General features: G+C 39.8%; 1 long non-coding RNA gene across 1 annotated transcript in view; it reads left to right on the top strand.

The window, feature by feature from the left end:
* The window catches only part of LOC122551125, a 62,340-nt gene extending 50,154 nt beyond the window's left edge, over positions 1 to 12,186 (top strand). Inside the window, exon 3 of the long non-coding RNA XR_006312019.1 lies at positions 11,607 to 12,186. This is a non-coding gene — a long non-coding RNA (uncharacterized LOC122551125). The remainder of the gene's footprint in view (positions 1 to 11,606) is intronic.
* The last annotated feature ends 8,823 nt before the right edge of the window (positions 12,187 to 21,009 follow it).

The following is a 21,009-nucleotide window of genomic DNA, read 5'->3' as shown; positions in this document are numbered from 1 at the left end:
TAATTCAGATAAATGCGAGGTGCTGCATTTTGGGAAAGCAAATCTTAGCAGGACTTATACACTAAATGGTAAGGTCCTAGGGAGTGTTGCTGAACAAAGAGACCTTGGAGTGCAGGTTCATAGCTCCTTGAAATTGGAGTTGCCAGTAGATAGGATAGTGAAGAAGATGTTTGGTATGCTTTCCTTTATTGGTCAGAGTATTGAGTACAGCAGTTCGGAGGTCATATTGCGGATGTACAGGACATTGGTTAGACAACTGTTGGAATATTGCATTCAATTCTGGTCTCCTTCCTATCGGAAAGATGTTGTGAAACTTGAAAGGGTTCAGAAAAGATTTACAAGGATGTTGCCAGTGTTGGAGGATTTGAGCTATAGGAAGAGGCTGAACAGGTTGTAGCTGTTTTTCCCTGGAATGCCGGAGGCTGAGGGGTGACCTTATAGAGGTTTACAAAATTATGAGGGGCATGGATAGGATAAATAGACAAAGTTCAGAACTAGAGGACATAGGTTTAGGGTGAGAAGGGAAAGATATAAAAGAGACCTCAGAGGCAACCTTTTCACGCAGAGGGTGGAACGTGTATGGAATGAGCTGCCAGAGGAAGTGATGGAGACTGGTACAACTGCAACATTTAAGAGGCATTTGGATGGGTATATGAATAGGAAGGGCTTGGAGGGATATGGGCCAGGTGCTGGCAGGTGGCACTAGATTGCGTTGGGATATCTTGTCGGCATGAATGGGTTGGACCAAAGGGTCTGTTTCCATGCTGTACATCTCAATGACTCTATGACTTCCTCTAGCAACTCCTTCCATACATGCCTGAACCTCAGACCTCTAGTTCTGGACTCCCCACTCCAGGGAAAAGACCTTGTCTATTTATCCTATCCATGCACCTCATGATTTTATAAACCTCCATAAGGTCACCCCTCAGCCTCTGATGTTCCAGAGAATACAGCTCCAGCCTATTCAGCCTTTCCTTCGAGCTCACATCCACCAACCCTGGCAAAATCCTTGTAAATCTTTCTTGAACCCTTTGAAGTTTCACAATGTTCTTCCGATAGGATGGATATTACCTCCCAACATGACCTCCCAACTCCTATACTCAATGCTCTGACCAATAATGGAAAGCATGCCAAATGCCTTCTTTACTATCCTATCTACCTGTGACTCTACTTTCAAGGACTATGAACCTGCACTCCAAGGTCTCTTTGAACAGTAAAACTCCTCAGGATCTTATGATTAAGTCTATAGGTCCTGCTCTGATTTGCTTTTCCAAATTTAGCTAAATTACACTCCACCTGCCACTCCACAGCCCATTTCCCCATCTGATCAAGATCCTGTTTTTATCTGAGGTAACCTTCTCCACTGTCCACTACCCCTCCAATTTTGGTGTCATCTGCAAACTTACTAACTATACATCCTATGTTCACATCCAAATAATTTCTATAAATGATGAAAAGTAGTGGACCCAGCACTGACCCTTGTGGCACATTACTGGTCACAGGCCTCCAGCCTGAAAAACAACCCTCCACCACCACCTTCTGTCTTCTACCTCGAACCAATTCTGTATCCAAATAGCTAGCTCTCCCTGTATTCCATTTAATCTTTACCTTGCCTTGAAACTACTTTATCGCTCTTTAAATCCTCTCTCATCATCAACCCATCATTGTACTGGTTTCTTCAAGGAATGACTTCTTGACGTGCTGTCAATTTAGGTTCAAAACTTTCAAATATTTGCCTTTGATAAAATGCTGAACAATTTCCCTTCCTTAGCACTGTTTAAGCTTCAATACCAGATTGTAGTCCAACAGGTTTGTTTGGAAGCACTAGCTTTCAGAGCGTTGCTCCTTCATCAACTACTTGTTGGACTATAATCTGGTGTTGTGTGAGTTTTAACTTTGTCCACCCCAATCCAACATGGCTCTTACACATCCTGTTTATCCTAAAACTTTTTTAAAAATCAATCATTGATTCATCTTTCCTGTAAAACTGCTTTTCACAGGTTCTGAAATGTGTCTGAAACTCTGCTCCATTGCCACTTCTTTTGCATTTGCCTGTAATTTGATTCCCATTCTACCTGTAATATTGAGAACACTCTGGCTAAAGATACTCACAAGATTCTATGTTGCTGTGATTATGCGGCATGAGTCTCACTCAATCTTTTTGGCTTCTTTGGCTTTCCAAAATCAGACCAAAATATTCCACACCAAAGCCTGTTCTCTCGCTCCATTCCTATCTGACCCAATCTAGCCATTGCATTTATGATAAAGACTTTTCCAGCTATTCTCACCCAGCTTACATTCATCTATCCAAGAAAAAATCTTGACATGCTCTTACTTATTTTGCGCATTAATGTTGTTATTTATGTACATGAGGTAAACTTCATTATATTTCCCAATGGTACTTGGTATTACAATCAGGCCCCAGGTGAAATTTCTTAATTTCTATAGCTCCAATCCAAATGCCTCAAATTGGTAATTTCCGGGTTGGAGGGTGAGGGGAGGGAGGAATGAACTTTATTCACATGTCCCCTCAGTTCATTGCAAAAAGGTTAATTTGAAAACAGATCCCTCCCCTTGTTGAAACATCTCTCCCAGACCCAAATGAGTCTATGTTTATATAAGAAAAGCCAATTTAACCAGGTTTTCTTGCGTGAACAAAGGGTGAATTCTTTAATTATTAAACTGAAGAGGAATAAGTATTGCAACACACCTAGACACACAAAATTGGAATTAAGAGGTGTATCCAAAAGAATAAAACGTAATGAAAACAGATTTTTGGATCAGTTTATGAAAATTTCAAGGACAGCAGATAGTTTAATGTTGCAGCCACTGCTGTAAAGGAAACAGGTAATGTTGACATTAGTACTTCAATAATAGGCTTCATGGTCCTTAGAATTGCAAATTGGTTCAGATACTTAGTTTTGATTCCTTTCAACTGTGGTTAAGTTCCAGTATCCAGGGTGAGAGGGAGTGTTTTTTGTTTGTCCTATATTGCTTTGTCTGGTTGCTTCTGGAATGCACAGTAATAAACCATAAGACCATAAAATATAAGAGCACTAATAGGCCATTTTACCTGTCAAGTCTGCTCTGGCACTCCATCGTGCCTGGTATGTTTTTAAACCCCATTCTCCTGCCTTCTCCCTGTAATCCTGATCCCCTTATTAATTAAAAGCCTATCTATCTCTGTCTTATTTACACTCAATGATTTGCCCTCCACAGACCTCAGTGGCAATGAACTCAACAGATTGCCTACCCTTGGGCTGAAGAAATTCTGCCTCATCTCAGTTTTATAGGGTTGTTCCTTTACTCTGAGGCTGTGCCCTTGGGTCCTAGTCTTTCCTATTTGTGGAAACATCTTCTCCATATCTACTCTATCCAGACCTCTCCATATTGTACAAGTTTCAGTAAGATTGCCCCATTTCCTTCTAAATTTCACTGAGTGCAGACACAGAGTCCTCAACTGCTCTTCAAATAACCAGCCCTTCATCCCCAGGATCATTCTTGTAAAACACATCTCGACTCAGTTCAATGCCAGCTAATCCTTCCTTAAATATTGGGCTCAAAACTGTTCATTTTATTTCAGATGTATTCTGACCAGAGCCTTAAGCATTTCTGCTCTTTTATTCTAGCCCTCTTGAAAGATTGCATTGATTTTGTAACTGACAACTGAACCTGGATGTTAACCATAAGGGAATCCTGAACTAGGATTCCAATGTCCCTTTATGCTTCAGATTTCTGAAGAGTTTCCCTATTTGGAAAATAGTCCACACCTCTATTCTTCTTGTCCAAGTGCAAAATCTTACACTTTCTCACATTGTATTCTACCCGCCACTTCTTTTTCCACTCTCCTAGCCTGTCCAACTCCTTCTGCTGTTTTCCTACTTCCGAACAGTGCCTCTCCCTTCACCTATCTTTGCATCATCTACAAAATTAACAACAATGCTCTCAGTTAATTGTTAATTTCTCATGCAAAAAGTTATGGTCTCAGAATGGACCCCTGTAGAATTCCACTTGTCACCGGCTGCCGTCCTGATAAAAAAACTCCTTATCCCCACTCTCTGTATGATAAAAAGTCTTCACCTCAATACAAGGGAGACTAGGAAAATGTCCTTTGACTTGATCTTCATAATACACAAAGACAGGCTGGTACATATGAGAACATTCAGTTCACAAGCTCGTTCCAATATAATTGAAACTAGTTTTTTAACCCATGCCTTATATATTCCTCAAAAGGATAAACAAAAAATGGTTCTGCAGTTTGGGACACAATCAGCCCCTAATTATCTTTGGAGTTAGAATAGACCAGAGTCCAAACTCTTTTTTCTTGCCTCTTCCCTTTTGATGGGCTGTTGTTTGAAGTTCCTTTTCATCAAAGGGTATAAAATTGTATGGTCTTTCTCTCCAAACAGCCACTTAATTCTCATCTACAACCATGTCTGGCTGTTTTAGTCCTCTTTTAGTTAACACATATCGGAATTATAAGTTAACAATGTCCGCAGTGTATCAGTATATTTGTCACATTGTCATTACGCTGACTTTAGATTTCTACTTTCATCCTTGACTATTGAACACTGCCTGACAGTCTTTCCAACATAATTTGAGGATTAACAGGTGAAACTAGCAAGATGAATGCTGGCCCAGGTGACCCTTCTTGAAACTTAAGCCTTGGACTTGATCCCATTTTTTTCCTAATGGCCACCTGAGTTCGATCCAAGCTTAAAAATGAATATTAAAGATGTTCTGTAATGGACAGTGTTCTTGTAACTTTGAAAACTAGCTCCTCAGTATTCTGCTCAATATAAGCTTGAGTTTCTATTCCACAAAAAGCTCCTGCTTGCATTTCCAAAACATTATCCATTTTCAGGATTTTAGTGAGTACTAAAAACTGTCTTAATGATCATCGAGTTTAAGCAATCTATATATTTTCTGGAATAACTTTGAATGTTAAAAGACTCCTTTCATTTTCATGGATATTCATGACTGTTACAGTGTAATGAGAAGATTCAAATAGATGTAAATCTTGGAAAGTTCATTTACATATCAATGAAAATTCATGAACCAGTGTAACTAAAATTCTTCACAAAATTAATGTGCAAAAAAATGAACAAGCAACAAAGCTCATTGAACAGCTTCTGCAGACTTTCAGTTTTTTTTATAAAGTCTTTGTGACTAATTTGAAATACCTGGAGTAGTGCAATCATTCTTCATTGCGTAGGCATTGTTCTTAACTAAAAATCTGATTGGAGAATAAAAAAATGTAAATAACACATAAAAGGATATTTACTGAAATGACTGTAACTTTAAGCAAACATTGAATTAATTTACCTGTTGTTTATTCAGTTAGAATAATGGTCATGCTTGTGATTTATGCACAGATTGAAGTAGATTATGCCAGAAAATTAATACAATCTCATTCAATATGCTTTGATATTTACTGTATGATTTAAAGTGATTTACTAAATAAATGGCAACCAAATTTCAGTACAAGGTAGTTCTATGCTTTGATTAAAAGCACAGAAAATAAAAAAATTATATTTGTTTTTGACAATTTATTCATATACCGAAAAGATATTGACTTCTTCGGCTATAGCATCATTGGGCATTGTCATCCTTTAGCACCATGTCAGATTTTGTGTGTTAGTTTTGACGCTGAGGACAGAAACTTCCTGCCTCTGAATTGACTTTTCTCATTGAGGGGAAAGCGGGGGTCGTGCCTCCAATGGTATGTGAGCAGCACTCAGCTTTCTGAGGTTGTTAGCCCTAAGAAGAATGATGACCGACTACCCCACTGAAAGGAGTAGGTTCAGTTCAGGCACAATGTAAAGAACAACAACTTCAAAATGAAGGCACCCTCTGATCGTGTAATAAATTTAAACTTGAAAGGAGTTGAAATTGGTTGGCCAGTTGGAATGAAGGGGAATCCCCTCTGGTGAATTCTCCCAGGCTGTGAGTCCAGCTTTTGCTCCACACAGCCCTGACTTTGTGGCTTCCAGCCTCTCCCTCCAGTGGCCACTCCTCCAGCAGGACAATGTCGTGTCGTTTCGTGGCTAGTTGGTGTTCATGGATGCGGATCGTTAGCTGTCTTCCTGTTTGTCCTATGTCGTGTTTTGTGCAGTCCTTGCATGGGATTTTGTACACTACATTGATTTTGCTCATGCTGGATATCGGGTCCTTCGTTCTGCTGAGTTGTTGTCTGAGAGTGGCTGCTGGTTTGTGTGCTGTTATGAGTCCCAGTGGTTGCAGTAGACTGGCTGTCAGTTCGGAAATGCTCTTAATGTATGGTACTGTGGCTAGTCCTTTGGGTTGCGGCATGTCCTTGTTCCGTTGTCTTTCCCTTAGGCATCTGTTGATAAAATTACGCGGATATCCGTTTTTGGCGAATACATTGTATAGGTGTTCTTCTTCCTCTTTTTGCAGTTCTGGTGTACTGCAGTGTGTTGTGGCCCTTTTGAATAGTGTCTTGATGCAACTTCATTTGTGGTGTTGAGGTGATTGCTTTCGTAGTTCAGGACTTGGTCTGTGTATGTGGCTTTCCTTTATACCTTTGTGGTGAATTCTCCGTTAGGTGTTCTCTGTACCATCAGAGTTGGTTGTCCTTTTCTTCCTCTCTAGTGAATCAGATTCCTGTGAGTGTGGCGTTGATGATCCGGTGTGTGTTCTCTATTTCTGTGTTTTTAATGATTACAAAGGTGTCATCTACATATCTGACCCAGAGTTTGGGTTGAATTTGCAGTAAGATTGTTTGTTCTAATCTTTGCATTACCGCTTCTGCTATGAGTCCAGAGATGGGTGAGCCCATGGGTGTGCCGTTGATTTGTTCATATATTTGGTTGTTGAATGTGAAGTGTGTTGTGAGATACAGGTCTAGTAGTTTGAGTATGCCGTCTTTGTTGATGGGTTCAACGTCCTGTTGTCTGTTCTGTTTGTCCAGCAGGTTGGCTATTGTTTCTCTGGTTGGGTTTTGTCGATAGAGGTGAACAGTGCCGTTACATCAAATGAGACCATGGTTTCTTCCTTGTCTATGTGTATATTTCTAATGATGTCCAACAATTCCTGTGTTGATTGTATAGAGTGTCTGGATCCGCTGATCAGGTGTTTCAGTTTCTGCTGTAGTTCTTTAGCCAGTTTGTGTGATGGTATCCCTGGTAGTGATACTATGGGTCTGAGTGGGATGCCTGGTGAGGATGTCACCTAGACAGGGGACAAAACGACTGCAACACAAATTTCCAGCTCGGCGAACAGAACCACGTTAATTTACACAGTACAAAGTAATGTCCAGACACAGTCTATGCCTCGAGTGCTGGAGTGCAGAACGTCTGTGGTAATGTGATTACATCCAGGTACTTGAATTATTTACACATTGAGCTTTTGAAGGGAAATTATTTCAACAGTGATAATCCAACAGGTCTTATCAATTCTTAACATTGACACACATATACCTTTTATTTTCAGCAGTTCATGGGATGTGGACATCTCTTGCTGTGCCTGAAGTTGTTGGCCATTCCCAATTGCTATGGAGAAACTGGTGGTGAGCTGTCGTCTTGAACTGCTGCTGTCTTGAGGTGTAGATAGGTTCACAGTGACGTTAGAGAGAAAATTCAAGATTTTTGACCCAGTTACAATGAAGAAATGATAATATAGTTCCAAGTCAAGATGATGTCAGGTTTGAAGATGAACTTGAAGCATCTGCTGTCTTTGACTTTCTTGTTGGGAGAGGTCACAGATTTGGAAGGTACTGTCAAATCAGCCTCCGGGAGTGCTTCAGAGCATTTTCTTAATTGTTCACACTGCTACCACTTTGTGTGTGTGATGAATGAAGTGAAATTTGATGGATGAGAGCCAATCATGTGTGTTGCTTTGACCTGGATGATGCAGATCTACTTCAGTGCTGCTGAAGTTGGGTAAGGAAGGAGTATTCTATCTAAATTCCTGACATGTGTCTTGTGGATGATAGGCAGGCTTCAGGGAGACAGGAGATGAATTAATCACCATATAATTCCAAGTCTCTGACCTGTTCTTATTTATGGTTGTTTTTGTTCCAACTCTGATCAATGGTAAACCCTCAGCATACTGACATGTGGGATTCAGCAATGCCAAAACCATTGAACATTGGGGGAAATAATTATATCCTCTCCCATTTGGGTTGATCATTGCCTATCACTAGTATGCCATGAATGTTCCTCACTAACTAGCTGCCCAAGCCTGGATGTTGTCCAGTTCTTGATGCGTATGGGAAAGGGTTGATTCTGTACTTGAGGAGGCTTGAAATGCTTCAGACATTGTCTAATCACCAGTGAATATCCCAACTTTTTATCTTATGATGGAGAGACAATTTGAAGATGGTTGATCCAATGACACTTAGCTGAGGAACACCTGCAGTGATTGCCTTATGATGAGATGATTGCCTTCCAACAACCACAATATTCTGTCTATGCACCAGTTATGATTTCAATGGGCGATTTTCCCCTAATTCCTTTTGACTCCATCTTTGTGAAGGTTCCTAGATATTAGACTGAGTAAAATGACAGCTTGATGTTGATGGTTGTCGCCTTTAATGTTCTTTTTTTTCCCATATTTGGATAACGTCAGGAGCTGGGCCCCTAATAGATCCCAAATTGTTAGTGGGCAGGTTATTGTTGAGCAAATATTGCTTAATAACGATATCAATAACTTCATCCAACAATTTGCTAATGATTGAGTGCCAACCGTTAGTGTGGAAATTGGGACATTAGATTTGTCCTTTTTTTTCTAGATAGGGTATACCTGGACAACATTCCACACAATGAGAAAGTGAGGACTGTAGATGATGGAAAGTCAAAGTCGAAATGTGTGGCACTGGAAAAGTACAGCAGGTCAGGCAGCAACCGAGGAGCAGAAGAAAGTGATGGAGGGCTTTATGCCCAAAATGTCAACTCTCCTGCTCCTCAGATGCTGATGGAAAGTCAAAGTCGAAATGTGTGGCACTGGAAAAGTACAGCAGGTCAGGCAGCAACCGAGGAGCAGAAGAAAGTGATGGAGGGCTTATGCCCAAAATGTCAACTCTCCTGCTCCTCAGATGCTGCCTGACCTGCTGTGCTTTTCCAGCAATACACTTTCAACTCTTCAATTTTCGGTTAACTGTGGCATTCTGTCACTTGATTGAAGTTTATCTTCTGACCTCTTCTTCTCAAAGATATGTGTTGAATGTTTCATAATTCCTTACTTTATGCCCCTTTAACATCTTGGTTCTGATGCTATTTCAGGTAAAACCAAATTTTTGCTCATCTGATGAGTCACTAATTATCTAACTGTTATTTTTGGTTACTGCCATTGTCAGTTGTAGAGCGCAAGAATCAGTACTAATCTGGGAAAGTTTTAGGACAGCAAGTACCATATCTAAAGTGCAGTTCACTAACTGGGAATTTGAGAACAATTATGCAAGTGTTACATTGGCAAATTTAGAGGACTTGACTTGGGAGTTGCCTTCACACATAACACAAAATACCTTAACCTCATTCATTTATATATGATGTCCAGATTATGGAGGAGGAAGTGCTGGATGTCTTGAAACGGTTAAAGGTGGATAAATCCCTAGGACCTGATCAGGTGTACCCAAGAACTCTGTGGGAAGCTAGAGAAGTGATTGCTGGGCTTCTTGCTGAGATATTTGTATCATCGATAGTCACAGGTGAGGTGCTGGAAGACTGGAGGTTGGCTAACGTGGTGCCACTGTTTAAGAAGGGTGGTAAGGACAAGCCAGGGAACAATAGATCAGTGAGACTGACGTCAGCGGTGGGTAAGTTATTGGAGGGAATCCTGAGGGACAGGATGAACATGTATTTGGAAAGGCAAGGCCTGATTAGGGATAGTCAACATAGCATTATGCATGGGAAATCATGTCTCACAAACTTGATTGAGTTTGTTTAAATCAGATAAATGCGAGGTGCTACATTTTGGGAAAGCAAATCTTAGCAGGACTTATACACTAAATGGTAAGGTCCTAGGGAATGTTGCTGAACAAAGAGACCTTGGAGTGCAGGTTCATAGCTCCTTGAAATTGGATTCGCAGATAGGATAGTGGAGAAGGCGTTTGGTAAGCTTTCCTTTATTAGCCTTATTAGCCAGAGTGTTGAGTGGAGGAGTTGGGAGGTCATGTTGTGGCTGTACAGGACATTGATTAGGCCACTGTTGGAATATTGTGTGCAATTCTGGTCTCCTTCCTATCGGAAAGATGTTGTGAAACGTGAAAGGGTTCAGAAAAGATTTACAAGGATGTTGCCAGTGTTGGAGGATCTGAGCTATAGGGAGAGGCTGAACAGGCTGGGGCTGTTTTCTCTGCAGCTGAGGGGTGACCTTATAGAGGTTTACAAAATGATGAGGGGCATGGATAGGGTAAATAGGCAAATTCTTTTCCCTGGGGTTGGGAGTCCAGAATTAGAGGGTATAGGTTTAGGGTGAGAGGGGAAAGATATAAAAGAGACCTAAGGGGCGACCTTTTCACACAGAGGGTGGTACAGGTATGAAATGAACTGCCAGATGAAGTGGTGGAGGCTGGTACAATTGCAACATTTAAAAGGTAATTGGATGGGTATATGAATAGGAATGGTTTGGAGCAATATGGGCCGGGTGCTGGCAGGTGGGACTAGATTGGGTTGGGATATCTTGTCGGCATGGATGGGTTGGACTGAAGGGTCTGTTTTCTTACTGTCCATCTCTATGACATGACCTGTATGCACCAGTAAACATGTAATTTCCTGAGAGGGACATTCGAGGAAAAAATTAAAGAAATAACTAGGCCATTTTGAAGGAAGAGATTCTTCGCTGATACTAGGTGATATCAAAAGTGCTTTCTGGAGTTAATGATAGTTGCAAGTAATGGCTGCAGCATCCTATTCACCTTTAGTGTACAATTACATCCATTACTTCCATGTACTCATTGAGCTTCCTTTTTCTAATTAGTGTGACAATGTACCTCACACGTATGAGTTAACAATCTGGTCCAAAGTTCAACAATGCTATGGGAAAAGAAAGCATCCTCACAGCTATCCAGGTCCTTTGCTTCTATCAAAAAACAGGTTTACATCCCATTGCCCTTCTTAATTTATCTAATTCAAATAACCTGGCCACATGTTCAATTCCTTCATCATTTTGAATATATTAATCAAATCTCTCTGAAGTCTATGCTTTTTATCCAACTTCCCCACAGCCTGGCTCCCACTGCCTGTCAACAGAAGCAAAGGTTCTAATCTAATGGCCCTTTTTTAAGTCTTTTATAGTGCCTCATTATTACTCATAGTCAGTTCTGCTATAATGTATGTTTCTTCAACGTGAATTAGTTTTAATGTGATTAAATAATTTAGACTGTTATTTGTAGAACACAAACCTTCTTCACCTGTATTGGCCATAACACAATTCTATCTCCATTACATTAAATGGCGTGGCTATTGTACAATTTCCTTATAACACACGATCGCATGAGAACGAACCTATTGCGTTACATCAGACCCTATTGTATTGTCAAGGACTAGAAATAGACACAATGGGATGTTTTCTGTGCCTGAAGACGGATGCAAAAACCAATTGATCCTCAGGCATTTTATGACTGTTAGCGTTTCCTTATGTTCCAGGTGTTCCTGATGGAGAAATAGAATTTCAGGCCTGCTGCTGACGAATAGGGAGGAATGTGTCATACCTTCCCACATTATGGTAAACTACAGCACTTGAAGAACAACTTCTATGTTGGATTTTGTGCTGTGAAGAATTAAATTGATATTCACATTTCCTCTGTTGAGAACGGACCAAAGCAACTGAGTATGAAAAGTATCGGGCCAGTTCATCTGAGCATCCATTCATAATCACATGCTGGCATTATTCCACTGTGTTTTAGGGTACAGTTATGCAATTATTTTGATATTGCTCCAAAACTATTTATCTATCTTGGCAATGATCTGACACATGAGACAATATAACTTCAGTGTCACATGTTGATGTGCAGGAGTATAAATAAATGACAGGTAATAAAATGAACATCAATCTGGTCTCATGGTTGTGAAATTTAAAGCATCCAGATGAGACAGATTCTATACCTATTCATTTCAACCCCTGTTCTTCCCTTCAACAACCACATTATCTCATGGGAGGAGCAGGAAAGGGCAAAAGAAAAGCACCAAGAACAGAAATGAAGATATCTGGAAAATACCTCACCGATCTCTCCAGGGGACTAAAATGAGACAGAGTTCCTACAGAATTTTTCATTGATGTATAAGCATTATACCTTTAGGTTGACTCTTGTAAACCTCTGCAGCTATTTGGGAATCAGGAACCCAAATGTTGAAAAAGGTCAGGTTCTTTCCTGAAGCCACGTCTAGAGTCCTAACATTCAAGGATAGAGTGCAAAATAATTCTCTCAAAGGAAGCATTTCTTCTTAAAAGTCATGAGTTACAAGAGCTCATCAAGTCTTGGATTTTGAAACTTCAGCAACCACAGGAATGGAAGGGAGACCTGTAAAGACTGCTCTACAGGTCTCTCTGTCATTGCTGGGCTCTTGCTGTGGGATCAGAGAGGCTTCATTGAGATGAATTTGTTCTCCCAAGTACCAGAAGGAAAAGATAATCCTTCTAACCAAACTGGCATTGATGGAAGTGTCTGAGGGAATAAGCAGCAGGCTGTGGTCTCTCCAATCTGGACGCAATGCACTAAGAAGATCCAGGAGCTCCCCAGGGTATGACAAATTGTGCTTTGCCACATTCAAGGTCAAAGCCCCAACCCCTGGCTTGCCAAGCATTCTCCTGGCTAGTACATTTCAAAACTCCCCTCATTCCTCCTTGAATAACTATCTCATTTCCCAACAAAACAACCAACACACACACACACACACACATACTCACACAAACACATTCTAGTGTCCTCTATTCTTCACATCTCACAGACACATTCCACAAAATATATACTACCCTGCTCTCCAAAAAAAACTATTCTGAGCAATCATATCGAATCATCACAGAATCCCAACAGTGTGGAAGCAGATCATTTGGCCAATAGAGTCCTCAACGATCCTCCAAAGAGCATCTCACCCGGACCCACCGCCCTACCCTATCCCTGCATTTCCCATGATCCACCTCGCCTACACATCCCTGGACACGATGGGCAATACCCTGACCTGCACATCTTTAGGCTGTGGGAGGAAACTGGAAGAAGCCCATGGAGGCACAGGGTGAATGTGCAAACTCCAGATAGACAGTCACCTGAGGGTGGAATTGAACCTGGATTCCTGACGCTGTGAGGCAGGAGTGCTAACCACTGAATCACCATGCTGCCCACTCTCTGCTTTTTCTCTTGGTGGAAGAAGACAGCACGCAACTCAACATGCTTGTAGCAACTGAGGCATAAGGGTTAGCTTCAGTTGCTACAAGCGTGTTGGCTATTGACATTGTGTGCCTAACTGCCTCATGGGAAGGAAGTGTCCTAGGAAGCTCATGGTGTGAGCAACAATACATTGAATGAGGTTGAACATCCTAAACATTGCTGTTGCGATATCCTGAGGGAATTCCTGCTGATAGACCCTTAATTGGGTGTCTATTTCGGCTCTGTCTCAAATCCAACCCTTCTGCGTTTCGGAGGGTCATAGTGTTGTGGCGAAGATAACTAGTGCTACCATCAGCAAGGATGATGCCAGTTTTACTGTTCTAATGAAAGGTGGCACATGTAGCTGCATGGTTATAACTTGCAGGAAGAAACTGTGCTTGACTGTGAGAAATGCTAACCATGTAACATGTCTTTCATGACGATATGCTTTGAGAGAAATAATGCTTTAAGCATCAGTTTTTCATCTGATCATAACTGGACCAATGCCTTCCTACACTATAAGCTACACAGAACAGGTTTTTCCTTCAGTCTTCTCACTTCAATATCCCTATCAGGTTGTTGATAGGTCAGGCAACAGGTTTCTTGGTGAAACAAATCAGAACTTCAAAGATAGAGAAATTTTAAATTGCATTTTCAACCTTCCGACCAAATGCAAGACATTTCCCTTTGAGTAATGAAACCTGCGTGAGGACCCAAGAAGAAACCAAGATTATCTTGGGATCCTTACCCCATATCAAATTCAGGGGATTTAACAAGCACATGTACATGACTCATCTCCTCTTTCATTTGATAATCGCACCCTTTTTTCACATCGCATGCGTCATTCAGGGGAATTCATAATTGAAGAGGTGGAAATGGCAAAGACTGTGAACATAGAAAGTAGACATAAAACCACTGCAACCAATCAGAGTCCAATATGGCAAGATTCTAGAGGCTAGTCTGGAGGGAAAGAGGAAATAGGCCAATAATGTTGGATTATGAGAATGGCATCACTTACAAAAGCTGTCATAGAACAGAGGAATGGCCAATACCTAGTTTTATAAAAACCTTAGGGCACAATATATCTAAAATTACTTCAGTAGGTTTGATTTGACTTCGGTAGGTTTTTTTACCTATCAATTTTAATATTTTTATTTTTATTCACATTTTTATAGAAGTTGTAAACTCATGATACAGAATGTTACAACCAGGAGAGAAGGAGTAATGGTTTTTACTCTTTTTTTTTCACTGCTTATCTGACAATATCAATTTTCTGAATTTAAAGTTAGAATGGTATATTGCCAAATCAGTACGTACTTCACTGTATGCAACGTGCAACAATTAAACCAGACAGACATTGTTGAGCTAAATAAATAATGATCTGGGGTTTGCATTTATTTAATTGTAAGACTTAGGTTAATTACCAATTGTGGACAAAGTTGGGAGATCTGAAGTAAAAAAGGATTTCCAGTTCAGACTAGTTATAAAATGGGACTGTTTTCACAAGCTTTACAGACTTCATTAACTTTTCTACAATAAAAATAATAAAGTGTCTACATGGGTTTCCTCCCGGTGCTCTAGTTTCCTCCCCAATCAAAAGCTGTAGTTAGGTGAATTGAGCATGCTAAATTGCCCATAGTATTCGAGGATGTGTAGGTTAGGTGCGTTAGTTAGGGTAACTGTAGAGTAATAGGGTAGGGGGATAGGTCTGGATGGGTTACTCTTCGGAGGATCGATGTGGACTTGTTGGGCCAAACGGCCTGTTTCCAAACTGTAGGGACTCTATGAATTATCCTTAGCAAAGAGCAGTGGTCAGCAGTTGCCTTCATGTTTGAACTAGGAGAAAGTGATGACTGCAGACACTGGAGAGTCAGAGGCGAAAGGTAAAGCATAGCAGGTCAGGCAGCATCCGAGAAGCAGGAGAAAGTGATGAAGGGCTTATGCCTGAAATGTCAACTCTCCTGCTCCTCGGATGCTGCCTGACCTGCTGTGCTTTTCCAGCACCACACTCTTCAATCTTCGATTAACTGTGACATTCTGTCGCTTGATTGAAGTTTATCTTCTGTCCTCTTTTCTTCTCAAAGATCTGTGTTGAGTGTTTCTTTATGCACCTTTACCATCTTGGTTCTGTTGCTATTTCAAGTAAAACCAAGTTTCCGCTCATCTGATGAGTCAGTATTTATCTAACTGCTGTTTTTGGTTCCTGCCATTGTCATTCAGGGGTCTCCAAGCAGCTTCACAAAACTGAGACAAAAGACTACACTTGGATCCAGTGTCACACTGAAGTTCAATCATCAACAGTAGCCACTTGATGGAGAATACTTATAGTCCTGACTGGTTAGAAGGCTAACAACCTCCCTGGGTTATCTATAGTCTGATGACTTATGCAAAAGATCTTTACTAAATTAGTCCTTTCTGTAATTTCTGAACGTGTCATTAATTGCACAAATGAGCTCATCTATTTTGCTTTGCAGTAATGATACATGTGGAATATAATTTTAATCAATATGTTTAAGAACATGACAACTAAGTTCTAATAGCACAAGAAAAAAAACCCCAAATCTACAAGGACTTATTATTCATTGCCAAAACCCACACAAAGACATCAAAAATAAGTGCAAAGAATTACTTCCATTAATTCATACAAATGCACATACTTCCCAAGCATGAAGAATAAAAAACACAGATTTAATGAGTGTCAGAGGGTATACTTGGTCAAGTAAAGAATGCAACTTAAAAATAAATAAAGATTCACAGATGTTATTCATGTGCTTTGTTTCCCATTAAAGCAGTTGCTTTGTAAAGGTGACTTGTAAATCCTCTTCTGCTGGAATTGCTTTAGTTTTGTTTTTAAATCTTCATGTAAAATTGTCTGTTTGCAACATGGATGCTTTTCTTGCTGGTTTTTAATTGCCAACAGGGTTTACAGCTTTCCCGAAAAGAGTCAGAGAGACAGAGAGAGACAAGGGGAGCTAAGATAGTCATTCCCACCATCTTGTATCAAATTCTGTCTGCAAATTCAAATCCAGCAGTTATATATGTGAACATGCATGTAAACCTTGTCAGAAAGAAGAGCAAAACTTTTTCAATTTAGGCATTTATTGAAGAGAAGTGTCATTGATGTAAACACCAAAGTAAAAGCGAAATACTATGGGATGCTGGAAATCAGAAATAAAACTGGTAAGTGCTGAAGAGACTCATCAGGTCTGGCAAGAGCTGAGTTACATGATTTCATTCCCTGTTGATTGTATATCCAAAGAAATATACAATGTGTCACACTGCTCCTTTTTAGACAAATTGTGGTGGGACTAAAATGTACTATCTATTCAAACTCAATGTTTATAAATCCGTAGGTGGCCCAATGTTTTTAGGTGAACGTTTTGACATATTTAAGCAATCTATGCTACTAATTTCAAATATATGTATGCATTGTTTAATTTTGATTGTAGAACATGAATTGCACCTCATATGCAGTAGTAACCCAACTCCTCTGCAGTGGAGGAAGCGAAAGATCCTTTGGATATAAGCATGAAAACCCATTGATACAATGAAGTTCCCTTGTTTGGGAACAAGTGTGAGACAATTAATGTAACTGAATGTTCTGAGAAGGAAATAAGAAAGACATATAAAGAAAAACTGGAGAAACGTATAACTGGAGAATAATATGAAAGAAAGATAAACAAAAGCAAAGACATTTTGGGTAAGTATAGTATTGACGTTATTAGCTCTCACCATTGTTAATGTGTAAAACTGATAGTAATTTTTGCTGGTCATAAATGAAGTTAATTAAGGAAGAAAAAATTGCCACCCAAGTCATCTGTTAGTCCTTATTTTAATATTGTTGAAGATTTTATGAAAGCACTTTTAAAATAAAATCTTATTTTCTGTCTCTTTTCACTCTCCCTCTCTCTCTCTTAAACTTGACTTCATTGTTTATTTGTATTTCTGTGTAGAATTTAAAATTGAATTGACAATTCTAGCTGATGGCTCCTAATTCAGGCTCTACCACCTTGTTAAGGATTCTTCAAGCCAATTAGTTAAGGAATTGCACAGTTGGTTTCTCTACTTATTTGGGTTTCTGATTCTGTATACACGGTACAATTCTGAAATGCATTTCTAATCACTGCAAATTTCAATGTAAAAAAATGTCTATCCACAATCTACAGGCAAATAAATGTTTAATGAATGACTGTTGATGTTGTTTAACTCTTTCACTATAACACTGGAACCTTGATGCAGGATACGAAATAGCAGTAAGAAGAAGGGGTAAACTCTACCTTTTGCTATTTATTGAATCTATGGTTCTCTATCTACATAGTTCTGAAAGTTCTGCATATAACAGATGATCCAAACTGTGTTGACACTCTCATTCATTGTGATATATCATCTGTTTGTGTGATTATGGGAAAGAGATGGTAGCAAATCAGATTGTTTTACACTTTTCCAGACTTTTATTTCCATTAAGCCAGCTGGATGACTTAGAAGAGTTTCAGGTCACTATTGAGTCTGTGGGATGTTTACAGTAGTCCCCGTTACTCAAGATAGTCTTTGATTGACACTTTAGTAGCATGAGTGTTTTTTGCTCACACAGAGCCAAGCCTGGCAGTTTACCAAGTTATCCTGCACTTGGATATTCATTACCTGAGGAACTGTGAGTAGACATTAGTGTGTAGTTTCACTTTAGACTTTGTGATAAAGGGAAGGTCATTGATGAAGCAATTGAAGATAATTGGGTATTTAAGGTACTTTATAGTGATGTCCTGGCACTGAGATGGTTCACCATTCAATATTTATGAATAGATTAGGCAGCTGATGAAAGGATAAAGGGAATTGAGAGACCTTGAGTATAATTTCAAATTTAAGTGATGGTGTAAATTGCCGGGATCCATTATATCCCTCTCCCACATTTTGTTTTTTCTTGACTTTGTCTTGTTTAAAACAGCAGAAGCTGAAATTAACCCCATTGAAGCTGTTCGACATGTGGGATTATTCCTACTGCCTTTATCAAGGATACTCACCAACACTGACTGCATAAACTAACTTTATTCTGTGCTGTTATTTAGATGCAATTTTAATCTAAAGTGAATTTATTGCTTTATGAGAGGAATATATTGGGATGCCCAAATATAAACATCACACAACACTAGGTTATAGTTTAACAATTTTTTTGGAAGTATTAGCTTTCAGAGCGCTGTACCTTTGTCAGATAGCTAGTGAAGCAGGATCATAAGACACAGAATTTATAGCACAATTGCCGGGCGGCACGGTGGCACAGTGGTTAGCACTGCTGCCTCGCAGCGCCAGAGACCCGGGTTCACTTCCCGACTCAGGCGACTGACTGTGTGGAGTTTGCACGTTCTCCCCGTGTCTGCGTGGGTTTCCTCCGGGGGCTCCGGTTTCCTCCCACAGTCCAAAGATGTGCAAGTCAGGTGAATTGGCCATGCTAAATTGCCCGTAGTGTTAGGTAAAGGGGTAAATGTAGGGGTGGGTTACGCTTCAGCGGGTCGGTGTGGACTTGTTGGGCCGAAGGGCCTGTTTCCACACTGTAAGTAATCTAATCTAATCTAATCTAAACAAGATCATAGTGTCATGCAACTGATACAACATATTGAACAAACCTAGATTGCTGTTAAGTCATTCATTTTTTAGAATGGGTTAAATAGCAATGCTCTGAAAGTTAGTACTTCCAAATAAACCTGTTGGACTATAACTTGGTGATGTGTGATTTTTAACTTTGTCCACCCCAGTCCTACGCCGGCACCTCCTCAACAAATATAAATACAATTTGCATGTGAGAATCAAAGCAGGAGCTGGTGTATTAATAAGTGAAGGAATAACAATAACCTGCTTTCATACAGTGCCTTTAAAGGAATAATACTGCCGCAAACACTTCATATTGAGTGCAATGCACTTAATCTTAAACCATACTACATAAAGCATAATTAGAATTGATAGCAACATATTTGGTTAAAAAAAGGTAAGTTTTCAATGTGTCTTAAAGGAAGAGAAAATAGCCAAAAGACGGAGAGATTAAGGAAGAGAATTCCAGAGCTTAGGACCTTGATAACTGAAGGCATTGCAACCAATGAGTATTGATTAAAGATGTGAAATCTCAAGGCAAAGAGTAAGAAAAGCAGAAATACCTCAGTCAGAAGAAGGGTCACTGGACCTGAAATGTTAACTCTGACTTTTCTCCACAGATGCTGCCAGACCTGCTGAATTTTTCCAGCAACTTCTGTTTTTCTTTTCTGATTTCCAGCATCTGCAGATCTTTCAATTTCTTGCTTGATGTTTCTGCTCATTTGGATCAGTGCTTGATTTCAGACAAAGTGCCTGATAATTTAACAACGGTGGAGGAATAGAAAGGGGTTGAAGGTAGAGTTAGGTGATATCAGTGCATGAATAAATCCTGACACTATGCTTCTGATCATGTTGTAGAATGGCAGTATATAGGCAAGAACAGATAGTTCTCCGGTGAAATGGTAGTTGTGTTCCCATGCGACACCATGTTAGAGAAAATCACACAATATAAATAATGGGGTTAGGGACAAACCACCAAAAACATCAGTAAAAATAAAAAAAAAATAGTAGTTAGCCTAACACAAATGAGAGCACAGTCTATGTTCATTTTAATTAAATAATACTTTAGGTTAAAGATTTTACCATTAAAATCACTGACGACAGCACTGTATCTTTCACAAACCTCTTCCCTAGAAAGCGCATGAGTCAACTGACCACATGATGCTGATGCGGAATTCCAGTCCTCCTCAAGACTCTCCCTATTTGAAATAAAGTTTCTTCTAAATGTAGACCACAATTCCCAGTTTCGAGTGAAGTTTCAAGGCTTGCAGAGCTGATTGCATTCCTGTTTTAACTGAACACACTGAATTTGCATTTTGCAGACAGAGGAACCTGAGGCTGGGCTTTGCTGTTCAGGTAATGCCGGACATGGAATTGTGTAACAGCAAATGGGAGTTTGCTTTATTAAAAAAAGGGCCATAAATCACAAACTGCGTTACAACCAAATTGCCTTTAATAAAAGCATGTTATAGGAGAACTACCTGAACTAGGTCCTTTGAAGGATGTCAGAGGTAACATTATGGGATTGGGATGAGAAGTTATTATAACTGTTTTGATGACTATAATCAGATAGATAAAGATGGAACCAGGTAATTGTAATTCCACCCAGTTAGACAGCCATGGGCAGGTATTGGAAGAGGCTGGTGTGATCAAACAAGTCAAAGATTGCAGACAGGTGTAAAACAATGAGCAGGGACAGTCTACTTTTAAATGGGATATAATTTGTGAAATTGATAACAATATTTCAATGTTCTGAGAGATGTGGTAACTTGATTGGAAAGATTGAACCATAGACTTTCAGGAACAATGGGCATGCATTTGGGAAGTCATTGTCATAGAGTCATACAGATGTACAGCAAGGAGACAGACCCTTCGGTCCAATTCATCCATGCCGATCAGATATCCTAACCTATTGTAGTCCCATTTGTCAGCACTTAGCCCATATCCCTCTAAATGTTTCCTATTCATATATCCCCAGGTGTCTTTTAACTGTTGTAATTGTACCAGCTGTCACCTCTTACTCTGGCAAGTATTCCATATACGCACGAACCTCTGCATGAAAAAAGTTTCCCTTAGGTCCCTTTTAAATCTTTCCCCTCTCACCC

This window comes from Chiloscyllium plagiosum, chromosome 6 (assembly GCF_004010195.1).
Source record: "Chiloscyllium plagiosum isolate BGI_BamShark_2017 chromosome 6, ASM401019v2, whole genome shotgun sequence".
In the NCBI taxonomy this organism is placed as follows: domain Eukaryota; kingdom Metazoa; phylum Chordata; class Chondrichthyes; order Orectolobiformes; family Hemiscylliidae; genus Chiloscyllium; species Chiloscyllium plagiosum.
This window is presented reverse-complemented; position numbering and strand designations above follow the sequence as displayed.